The following is an 11,043-nucleotide window of genomic DNA, read 5'->3' as shown; positions in this document are numbered from 1 at the left end:
CATTTATCTAACTCTATATTTATTTTTCTAGTATCGGAATGTAGTTTAAGTTAATTTGTTTTGGTTTCAATAGATGCATTTTTCATATTTTTGATTCTTGTTTTCTTTTTTTCACATCTTTGCGCCCCCCTTTTTGTTACATCATGCCCCCCGCCCCACAGATTGAGAACCACTGCTTTCCCAGGTAAGTCTGTTTGTTAGAATTCACAAAGAAGATTATTTTTTCCTTCAGTTCAATTGACCCATCATTATTGTTAACTGTAAATATTTCTTGAAATGGTTGTACAATTTACACTGAATAATTATTAATTAAATTTTGTTTTTGGTAGTGACAATACCGAGTGTTTTAATTTGTGCTGACCAATCACCTCGCATATTAACACAACTAGAAAATTAATAGATTTGAACAGAGCCTCCTCTTGTATCAACACCGTCTACAAACGGCACTCGCTTGGCACAACTCGCCGGTAATCCCACAGCTTGGAAACTGAGTATCCTGATCAAGACTTTGCTGTTTATTTACAAACAATCTACAACAATAAGGGTCTTACTTATCTTTATTTAGGAGTCACATTTTCAATACAAGGTATACTGAATTATTTTGGGCAAGAAAAAAATGTTATGTGTAACAGAAACATGTAAATACATGTCAAAATGTCAACATAAACAGCGTATGGAATGTATGTTTACTATTCTTGCTGTACTGATGCAGATTTAGTACACGTCCATTCTGTGATTTGTTTTGAAGCAGTCACTAAAACACAGCCTTACCTTGCTATTGGGACAGTAGAGGCAGGTTTGTTTGTGCACTTTTCTTAGAATATTTTTTTCTGTTGCTTACATACACTCACCTAAAGGATTATTAGGAACATCTGTTCAATTTCTCATTAATGCAATTCTCTAATCAACCAATCACATGGCAGTTGCTTCAATGCATTTAGGGGTGTGGTCCTGGTCAAGACAATCTCCTGAACTCCAAACTGAATGTCAGAATGGCAAAGAAAGGTGATTTAAGCAATTTGGAGCGTGGCATGGTTGTTGGTGCCAGACGGGCCGGTCTGAGTATTTCACAATCTGCTCAGTTACTGGGATTTTCACGCACAACCATTTCTAGGGTTTACAAAGAATGGTGTGAAAAGGGAAAAGCATCTAGTATGTGGCAATCCTGTGGGCGAAAATGCCTTGTTGATGCTAGAGGTCAGAGGAGAATGGGCCGACTGATTCAAGCTGATAGAAGAGCAACTTTGACTGAAATAACCACTCGTTACAACCGAGGTATGCAGCAAAGCATTTGTGAAGCCACAACACGCACAACCTTGAGGAGGATGGGCTACAACAGCAGAAGACCCCACCGGGTACCACTCATCTCCACTACAAATAGGAAAAAGAGGCTACAATTTGCACGAGCTCACCAAAATTGAACAGTTGAAGACTGGAAAAATGTTGCCTGGTCTGATGAGTCTCGATTTCTGTTGAGACATTCAAATGTTAGAGTCAGAATTTGGCGTAAACAGAATGAGAACATGGATCCATCATGCCTTGTTACCACTGTGCAGGCTGGTGGTGGTGGTGTAATGGTGTGGGGGATGTTTTCTTGGCACACTTTAGGCCCCTTAGTGCCAATTGGGCATCGTTTAAATGCCACGGGCTACCTGAGCATTGTTTCTGACCATGTCCATCCCTTCATGACCACCATGTACCCATCCTCTGATGGCTACTTCCAGCAGGATAATGCACCATGTCACAAAGCTCGAATCATTTCAAATTGGTTTCTTGAACATGACAATGAGTTCACTGTACTAAAATGGCCCCCACAGTCACCAGATCTCAACCCAATAGAGCATCTTTGGGATGTGGTGGAACGGGAGCTTCGTGCCCTGGATGTGCATCCCACAAATCTCCATCAACTGCAAGATGCTATCCTATCAATATGGGCCAACATTTCTAAAGAATGCTTTCAGCACCTTGTTGAATCAATGCCACGTAGAATTAAGGCAGTTCTGAAGGCGAAAGGGGGTCAAACACCGTATTAGTATGGTGGTCCTAATAATCCTTTAGGTGAGTGTATGTGAAGGTTTACTGTTCTAAAACCATAACTCATAGCTAGAAACTTGTTGTTCTAAGGTCTTGACATTAAGTGTGTGTCAGTGTTTATGTGTGTGTATAAACTGCTCAAAAAAAATTAAAGGAACAGTTTGAAAACACATGAGATCTCAATGGGAAAAAATTATGCTGCCCTCATGCCACCCATATGAAGTCTGTTTCTGATTGTTTGGTCAGAGACATTCACACCACTGTTCTGCCTGCCTGCTGGAGGTCATTTTGTAGGCTCTGCCAGTGCTCATCCTGTTCCTCTTTCCCCAAAGAAGCAGATACTGGTTGGTCCTGCTGATGGGTTAAGGACATTCTATGAGGGTTCCTGTCCAGCTGTCCTAGAGGAACTGCCTGTCTGTCTCCTGGAATCTCCTCCATGCCCTTGAGACTATGCTGGGAAACACAGCAAACCTTCTGGTAATACCATGTGGTACTGATGTGCCATCCTGAAGAAGTTGGACTACCTGTGCCAGGGTCCAGGTATGGCCTCATGCCATCAGTAGTGACGCTGACAGTAGACAAATGCAAAATGAGTGACAAAACAGATGAGAAGGGAAAAAGGTCAGTGGCCTCCCTCCAGCTGTTAAACCATTCATTCCTGTTTTCGGGGTCGTCTCATTGTTGCCCACCCCTCTAGTGCACCAAAGCAGCTGAAAATGGTTAACAAGCCCCCCTGATACTTAACTGAGCACATCAGTAGCCCAGAAGTTTCATTGACTTGATACTATACTCTAATTCAAAAGGGCTCCTTCAGTTTTTTTTTAGAAAATTATAGAACACTACATTGATGTAAACCAGATTTTCAGTATAAACTATGACAAACAAGAAAAAAAGTCTTACCAGAAACATCATAGTCCAAAATAAATTCCCAGCTGTTCAGACTGAATGATTTAATGGTTCAGACGTGACAGACTCAGTGCAGTGTGTGCTAAACTGACAAGTAAAGTGGAGTCGTTTACAGCTGTACAGGTTGTTATGTCAGGGCCATACTGGAGTATACAGACTCGGTGTGCTCTTAATATGCCGTTTGCTTGGATACTCATATAGGATTATGCCCAGCTGAACTATCTGCCATCTCTATCTTGTTACCAGTTGTGATGCTGATGCCCGTCAGTGCCTGCTGTACAGTTGGACTCCTGGCCTCCTCCAGTCTCAGAGACACTAAAGACAGGCTGATGTGTTCAGCACACCACTGGGACCTGATGGAGTCAAATGGAGGATAAATAAAATATGAACAATCATCTGCCTTGTTTTATTCTCTAAATGTAACTTTGCATAAGTAAAATGTATTATAATAAACATATATTTGATGATCTTAAAGAGGTATTTAAAATCCCAAAAGTAAAAGATTAAAAAAAGTCAAATAATTGAATACCCTGATTAACTGGTGTAAGGAACTGCAAAATTATTACACTTTTTACGGCATAACATTTTCTCTTCACAGATCGTTTAACATAGTAAACTTCATTATAAAAATAATAATTGAAAAGTGACTATTAGCTCTATGATAACTGTGTTTCTTACATTTAACATTGATAACATTTAGAGACAGCCAATGGATTCTTTCAAGTCACAATTTTATTGCCAGCTTTCTTAACGTTGTCTGTTCCCCGATACCTGAACGTGAGAGTGTCAAGTATGTGATTTGTAATATTCTGTAATCATAATACAGCGAAAAACAAACTTGAATACGAGATCCACAGACAAGAAACTGACTAGAGCTGCTGGTGTGTTGAGAACAGACATGAAGACCACAGAATATTTGACAGACATCAGCAAAAAAAAAAGAACAGACGCTGATCTGCAGGCAGAAGCGGGGACAATGGAATATTAGGAATACTTAAATAAATAAACATTGATAAAAAGTAATGAAGGTATTAAAACACATTTTAGGGTTGTTTATTATAGAAGTAAAGATTTAACTCTGACAGTTTATGCAAAAAAAAAAAAATTGTAATACGTTTATAGCCCGTCTTTAGTGTGACAGTTAAATGTAGGCGACTATTTCATTTGGATATTCGAGTAAACAACAACAGTCAAACATTTGTTTTAATCTGACTGACTCGATCAAGTAGAGCCCATACTTAAGTCTACATCAATCCATTAAAATTAGGTAGACACAAATTTGTACGGTTATGATCATTTAAATTTTCTTCAGGCATTTTTTTAGTAAAGGTAAATATCTTATATCTAAACTTTTATTTTTATTATTTTTTCAAAACCACTAATCATAAATGACGGTGATAAAAATACACTGCAGTCTTAATAATCCACTCGACAGAGTACTACAGTATAGTGTAAGATGTTGGCACTAGTAGACTATCGTTGCAGAAGTATTTTACGAATATACACTCCGTCTCTTACAGTCACTTTATCTTGCCATATAGCAATTGGCTAAAGTGGGACATGAATGACAAATAACACTGATTAGCGATTTGTTAACTAAAAAGGTGATTGATCGCGAAGTATACATTTTCGATTGGCTGATCAGTGCCTGACGTACGCAAATTTAATATATGATTGGCTGAAGTCGAAAATAATATTCACGCCCATTTTTCTCTGGTCTGTAGCAATATCTACTTGAAAACTTGGAGTAGCATCTGTCGCTACCCCAGAAAAAGGCGCAGGAGTGTGGAGGGGTCAAAGATGGTGGAGTGAGTAGCAACCTTTTTGCAGGTTCCAGAACTTGTTCAGTTTTAGTCCTGGATTTGTGATTTTTTTTTTCAATATTCCAGTATTTGCGAACCAAAGTTAACCGATATCCAAATAACCAACTACTGTATTTAGCAAATTCACCATAATTACTTCGTCTTTTTTGATAACTACAGTGCGAATAAGATGGATCATGATTACAACTTGTCGGTGATCAGAGAGGCTTGTGACGACGATGACACTGAAGACCTGGAAGTCCATGAAACGACCTCCAAAGAACACAAAATTAACTGGGCTCATACACCAATAAAAGGTCCGAACCCGAAGAAAATAAAAGGGACACGAGCCCAGAAAATGGAGGACGAGAAAACCGTTGCTGCTATTCTGCATGCAGTCAACATCTTAATGCAGGAGATGGACGGCGCTGCTGCGTAAGTTTGAAAAGCGTATTGATACGAACACAGCAGAAATAAGAAAAAACAAAGAAGGAATAGCCGAGCTCCAGGAGAAAATCGTTGAGCTTCATAAAGAAAACAGATTTCTGCGCAGCTCTTGAGGCTAACTGGTCTTCCCGAGAAAGATGACGAAAGCACGAGACAGACTATCATTGGGATACTCACCAGAGTTGTGCCCGTCTGTGGATAGATTTAAAGAAACTGTCGACACTGTGCATCGCTTAGGAAGAAAGGGAAACGCTGCCTCCTCCATGTCCCCGAGAGCCATAATCATCCAGTTCGGCATAAGAACTGTCCGGGACGACGTCTAAGCGAGAAATGCGACAGTCTGCAAAGAGATGAACGTCCGCTTTAAGGAAGACTTCTCCAAAGAAGACCGGGAGGCTCGAGCTAAACTGTGGCCGCTGGTCCAGGAAGCCAGGAGTAAGGGGAAGAGAGCGTTTTTGAAGGAAGGCTATGCTCTGATTGACAACCAAAGAGTGGACCTGAACTGAACATTATGTTTTACTCTTTCACTTCTCATGTAGGCTGATGTTAAATCAGCCTTAATATTTAATGTTCCCTGATTGTTAAGGGTTATTGCACTACTTGTTTATACGAAGGACACTGCTGCTTGTCCCTACGTATCTACTAAATTTTACTGTTTATTCAAAAAGTTTACTGAGGTTTTTATGTTATCCTCTATCTCGTTGAACGCTAGGGGGCTAAAAAACAATGTGAAACGCAAGGAAATTTTTCTTTTCTGCAAGGAGCAAAAGGCTAACTATGTTTTCTTGCAAGAGACCCATTCAGTGGAGGCAGACACTAAGTTCTGGAAAATACTGTGGGGTGACTCTGTTTTCTTTAGTCATGGAACATCTCATTCAGCTGGTGTGATGATTTTATTTAACAGGTTTTCGAGTAACGTCATCTAATATATAAAGCAGACTCTATGTATGTATGTTTGTTTGTTTGTCCGCTATACAATTCTGCACAATAGTCCAATCGCCACCAAACTGTGGATGGGGCACCTTTGTGACCAGGAGGAGGTCATGGGGTATGTTTGCTTGGGGATAAATGTGCGCAGGGCACCTTTTCACCGACACAACATTCAGCACAAGACCCCGTACTTATCATCGACAAGATGGCCGCACGTTGCAACAGACATTAACAGCAGTGCCATCTAGCGACACATTTGCTCCCAGTTACCCATGTTTCTTTAGATTGCCAAGAGATGTCGGAAGTGTCCAAGTATGAGAAGGCCGACTGCTTGCATCGGGTGAAGGAGAACCGCCGTATGGATGTAAAACGTGAACGAGCCAATGCGCGTGACTGGCTTTCTGTATTTGTGGTGCTATTTGCTCGCTTTCCAACTCACAGTAGAATTTCATTGTTGGTCTTTCTGACTGACTGGTGCTATTTGTTCGCTTTCCGATGTATTGTAAGGTAAATTCATCTCACTGTGGTGCTTATTCCGTACACTGTAAAACATTTGACTGTAAATTTACAGTAAATTACTGGTTACTAGTTGCATTACTTTTACAGTATTTTACTGTATTATATTACAGTACATTACAATAAAATTACCATACCACACTGTGACTTCACAGTAAACTGGGCAAGAAAATTACTGTGATGTAGCAGTATGTTGCTGTTGAATTACAATAATTAACCATTTTCAATTTACATTAATCTACTGTATTTTTACATGCCAACTGTAAAAGTAATGCAACTCAGTAGCCAGTAATTTACTGTAAATTTACAGTTGCAATAACAACATTAAATAATGTAAAGGACATTAAAACAATCTTGATCACCCATCCTATTTACCAAATTTTCCCAAATTTACATCAAGTTAAGTTCTGAAGGTCTCTAAAGTCCCCTTGTCCACCTCACTACTTGTTCACTTGTTCCTTGCATTTGTGGTTTTCTGTATGATGTTTGCACAAAATGTTTCCATCAGTGTCCCTGTAGTCAGGATTAGACTTTTATCAGTCACTTTACAACACATATAATCTTTAAATTATTGACAATTAATAAAGTTAAACAAAAATAAAAACAAAAACACATTACTGTATGTGTTTTGCATATTTATTCAGCAGTGTTTCTTCAAAAGTTAAATGCACAGAATACCTCAAGTATAGACTTTTAAATTCAATAAAAGTCTTAACAGGCAGTTCAACTTTTTTTTTTTTTTAAATTGCACAAACAAAATGACCTAAACCTCACATACAGTAAGTTTATGTACAAGAAACAAAAACACATTTTTTACTGTACTGTATATCAAATATCCTCTGTAGTAAACAACTTGCCACATACTGTACCTCAGTGCCCGCAGTTATTATGGGCTGTCTAGTAGTCAACAGTGTATTATTTGTAAATATGTGCTACTTTCTCCAGATATGCAGACATCTGAAAGGGTCAAGTGAAAAGCAATCAATAATTCTGAAAGCATGTCTCCTTTTAAAATGTATATTTTAAGAAATGAAATTAAAGATATAAACTCCAGTGTTTAACATTTAAATGATAATGTTAAAAAACAAAAATGTAATTATAAAGCAGTGTAACATTTTTAAAGACAGCAAGAGGCAAAACGGGGGATTAAAACACTTTAAATCAATTTGAATTATTAGGAGTCCTTTCAGAAAATGTCTACATTGACATCCATTCAAAATCAATTAGTTTCCTCAAAAGTGTGCAGACTTGTTGGCTGATGTGTCCGTGTTTCTTTTTTGATTTTGAGCCCGACTCTGGGTTAATACCCCAAAAAACACCTGTAAACAAAATATAGAAGCTATTAGTTTTATTTGAGCTTTTTCACACTGTTTTTCAAAAGACATTAAGTGCTGTTCCTTTCTACAGAATACTGATGCCTAACACTCCTCCTAAGCCAAACACGATTTCTCTGCCATTTTAACAATGTTGTGGTGATTTACTCGTCTCACTATTACCCTTGCTAGTGTTATCTACAATGTCGGTGTGTTAGGTTACCTTTGGATAAACTCCAATGTGGATGAGGCATCTTCAGGATACTGCAAGTTAAAGTTGTAATAACTTGCGAAGATTGTAGCAATACCATTGATGAAGTCATGATGTGGTCCCATGACCACTTGTCCTTCAATTGACAACATCCAGGCTTTAGGCTTCATCATGTCATCTGAAATAAAAAAGATATTCATCACGTACTTATGCAAAGAAGTGGAATTCTTAATGAACAACAGCGTGAAAGGAATGGGTCGCTAACACAGGGTCTTAGATTACAACTATTAAAGTAATAGAAATAATTAGAGTGTATTACTCATAAAAGCAGAAAGGAGCCATAGGTCTGCACGCTGTTCTTCTGGTCTTTGCAAAGTAAAGAGCAGCTGCACAGACCTTCAAAACATATATGAGAAGGTAATACAGGTTTACATACTACTTATAAGCTACATGTGTTGTTAACATTACCTTGTATAATCAAGCGGGGTGTGCTTGGTAGCATCATGGTCCTCTGAACATCAGCGCCTGTGGCACATGTCTGTAAAATACAGTAATACATAACTTTAAACATATGCTGGATATATGTACAGTACAGTGTATATTGTATATCCCTTAGTGAAGAGTAAAAATGATGGCAGAAGAAAATCCTTTGACCCCAGTGATTCACAATTCTAGATTTAGCAATGTGTATTTTACTAAAATTCAGTAGTCCGAGAACTGTGTGTCTACTTGGGAGATTAAGAGTGTATGAATACAAGTATGAAAGTTAATATACTGTATTGTCTACCCGCGTTCCAGCATTGGCACCTGCCTTTTTTACTCTTGGTCAGGTTGAGTTGAGCCATCATATTCATCTTATTGTTTCTATCAAACTAGCTCTTCATATAGAATACTAAACATTTACTGCTATATAAAAATCAGGCACATCCAGCACTCCTCAAGATACCATATTAATTTTCTAAAATTTCAAGGCATTAATTTTTAGAAAAATATAAAAAACAAATTCAACTCTAAAGCACTTTCAATGCCAGTTGGGTTCCTGGTCTATTGTAAGCACAACTCACTTTTCTATCTGTAAAACAATTACTTACATCTGCTTGAAGTAGGATTGCATCCTTGGGCTCCTTAAAGTATGCCATCCAGAGGAGACGGACACATGCAGCCTTAACTGAAACCTCTGGTTCAAACTTAGACAGGACATCCTGAATTCCTGAATGATGGCTTAGTTCCTGGCAGAACTTTATAATTGTACTGCCTTTATTGTCCAGTGCCTCTTGCAGCTTGCTGAGGATAGAGATGTCTGTTAGAAGCCTAAAGTGGGAGTAAAGACATCTTTGAGAGAAAAGGAAAGGCTATTCCTTCTGAACTTGTGCAATGTGTGGTGCAGGCACTCCATTAAGGTATCGGCGCTGGAGGATATAGGTCTTCTCCATAAGGGGTTCAGCTTTCTCTGCTCCACTCATCCCTAACTCTGAGAAGATTTTAAGTAGCTGCATTTTCATGTCATCTAATGGTGCCTCCGTTTCTCCAGCTGGCAGTTCTACAGGACACCACCTCACACATCCATACTGATCTACAGGGCCTCTTGCCTCCCCTGCTACATTAGTGTGGGACCTTCTCTCTCTGCGTCGCCTTGCAAGAGTATTTGTTCTGTTTTTATATTCCACTCTTGTTTTAATTTGCTGAAGAAGAGAGTGGCAGCCCTCTCCAACCATGTCTCCTTTTTTTCCAACATCCGCAAAACTTTTTGGGTGTTTCCCTTACAATTCCTCGGACTACGCTGTGACACATTGCTCTAGTTGGGTTAAGATCATGTTCAAGCATCTGATCTACCACTGCTTTCACCATATCTTTTCTGTCTCCTGGTGATGGTCTTGTTTGATTTGCCACTGCTTTTTGAATTGCTGCTGGCATCCTATTCCAATTGACTTTGAACTCTGCATACCATGGCCTGCCAGGATGTGGGGACGAAGAAACAGAGGAGTTTGAACTGCTTGAGGAGTGAGAAGATAGGATGAGTGGAGTGTTAATGGGGCTTAATGAGAGGGATGAAGAGGCAGTAGCATCCAGTTCACGTTGAACTGTTACATGTCCTAGAAATGATAACAAAAAAGATCAATGGAAAAAAGACAAAAAAGCAGCACACTAAATTAATTTATGATAAATTACATTCTTCCTGTTCAATATATTATATTGGTGGCCACTGAAAAGAAACAGAATGAAGGACACTAGTAAGAGAAAGACATGATTTTTCAGGTCAATGAGTTTGCCCTTCAATAATCTTTGAACTTCAGTGTTATTTGTTCAGCTTACCAATGGCAGTTATCAAAATATATATTTACCTTCATTTTTAATGCTGTTTAACAGTTTGTGACACTGGATTGGCCTAATGTGTTTCTCCAGATCCTTCTCTTGTACAAAAGCAAGGGCTTCCCTGCTTTCCACACCAAGCTCTTCTAACCGTTCAAGAAGAGATGTTAAGGATTCATTTGAGAGGCTTGGCAAGATAGATAGCACCACATCCCTTATGTCTGGACTCATTTTCTAAAAGAGAGTTGGGAGCAGACAGTCAAATATCAACCAATTAATTCATAAAACTCCTTGATTATTTGTTTATTATCAGTAATGCGTTATTTGCTACAATTTTATATCTGTATGATTTTATGCTTTATTCAGGCACTAGTGAGTACTCCAAGAAGTGAAAGCATTCACAAACTACAGACTATCCCTATCTCAGTTTGATTTCAATTGCATTAGAAAATTTAACTCTTCATTTATAGGTAAATGTGCTGGAATCTTCAAAGGCAATTTCTGAATCATATCCTTCTACAATACTTTCACCACAATACAAAGATGTTATTTAAAAGACAAAGTCCTATATACA

The 11,043-nt window shown here is 38.6% G+C and overlaps 1 pseudogene; it reads right to left on the bottom strand.

Moving 5' to 3' along the window:
• Positions 1-7,266: 7,266 nt before the first annotated feature.
• Positions 7,267-10,703, bottom strand: LOC120533410 (annotated as a pseudogene).
• Positions 10,704-11,043: the final 340 nt, after the last annotated feature.

This window comes from Polypterus senegalus, chromosome 8 (genome assembly GCF_016835505.1).
Source record: "Polypterus senegalus isolate Bchr_013 chromosome 8, ASM1683550v1, whole genome shotgun sequence".
Taxonomy (NCBI): Eukaryota; Metazoa; Chordata; class Cladistia; order Polypteriformes; family Polypteridae; genus Polypterus; species Polypterus senegalus.
This window is presented reverse-complemented; position numbering and strand designations above follow the sequence as displayed.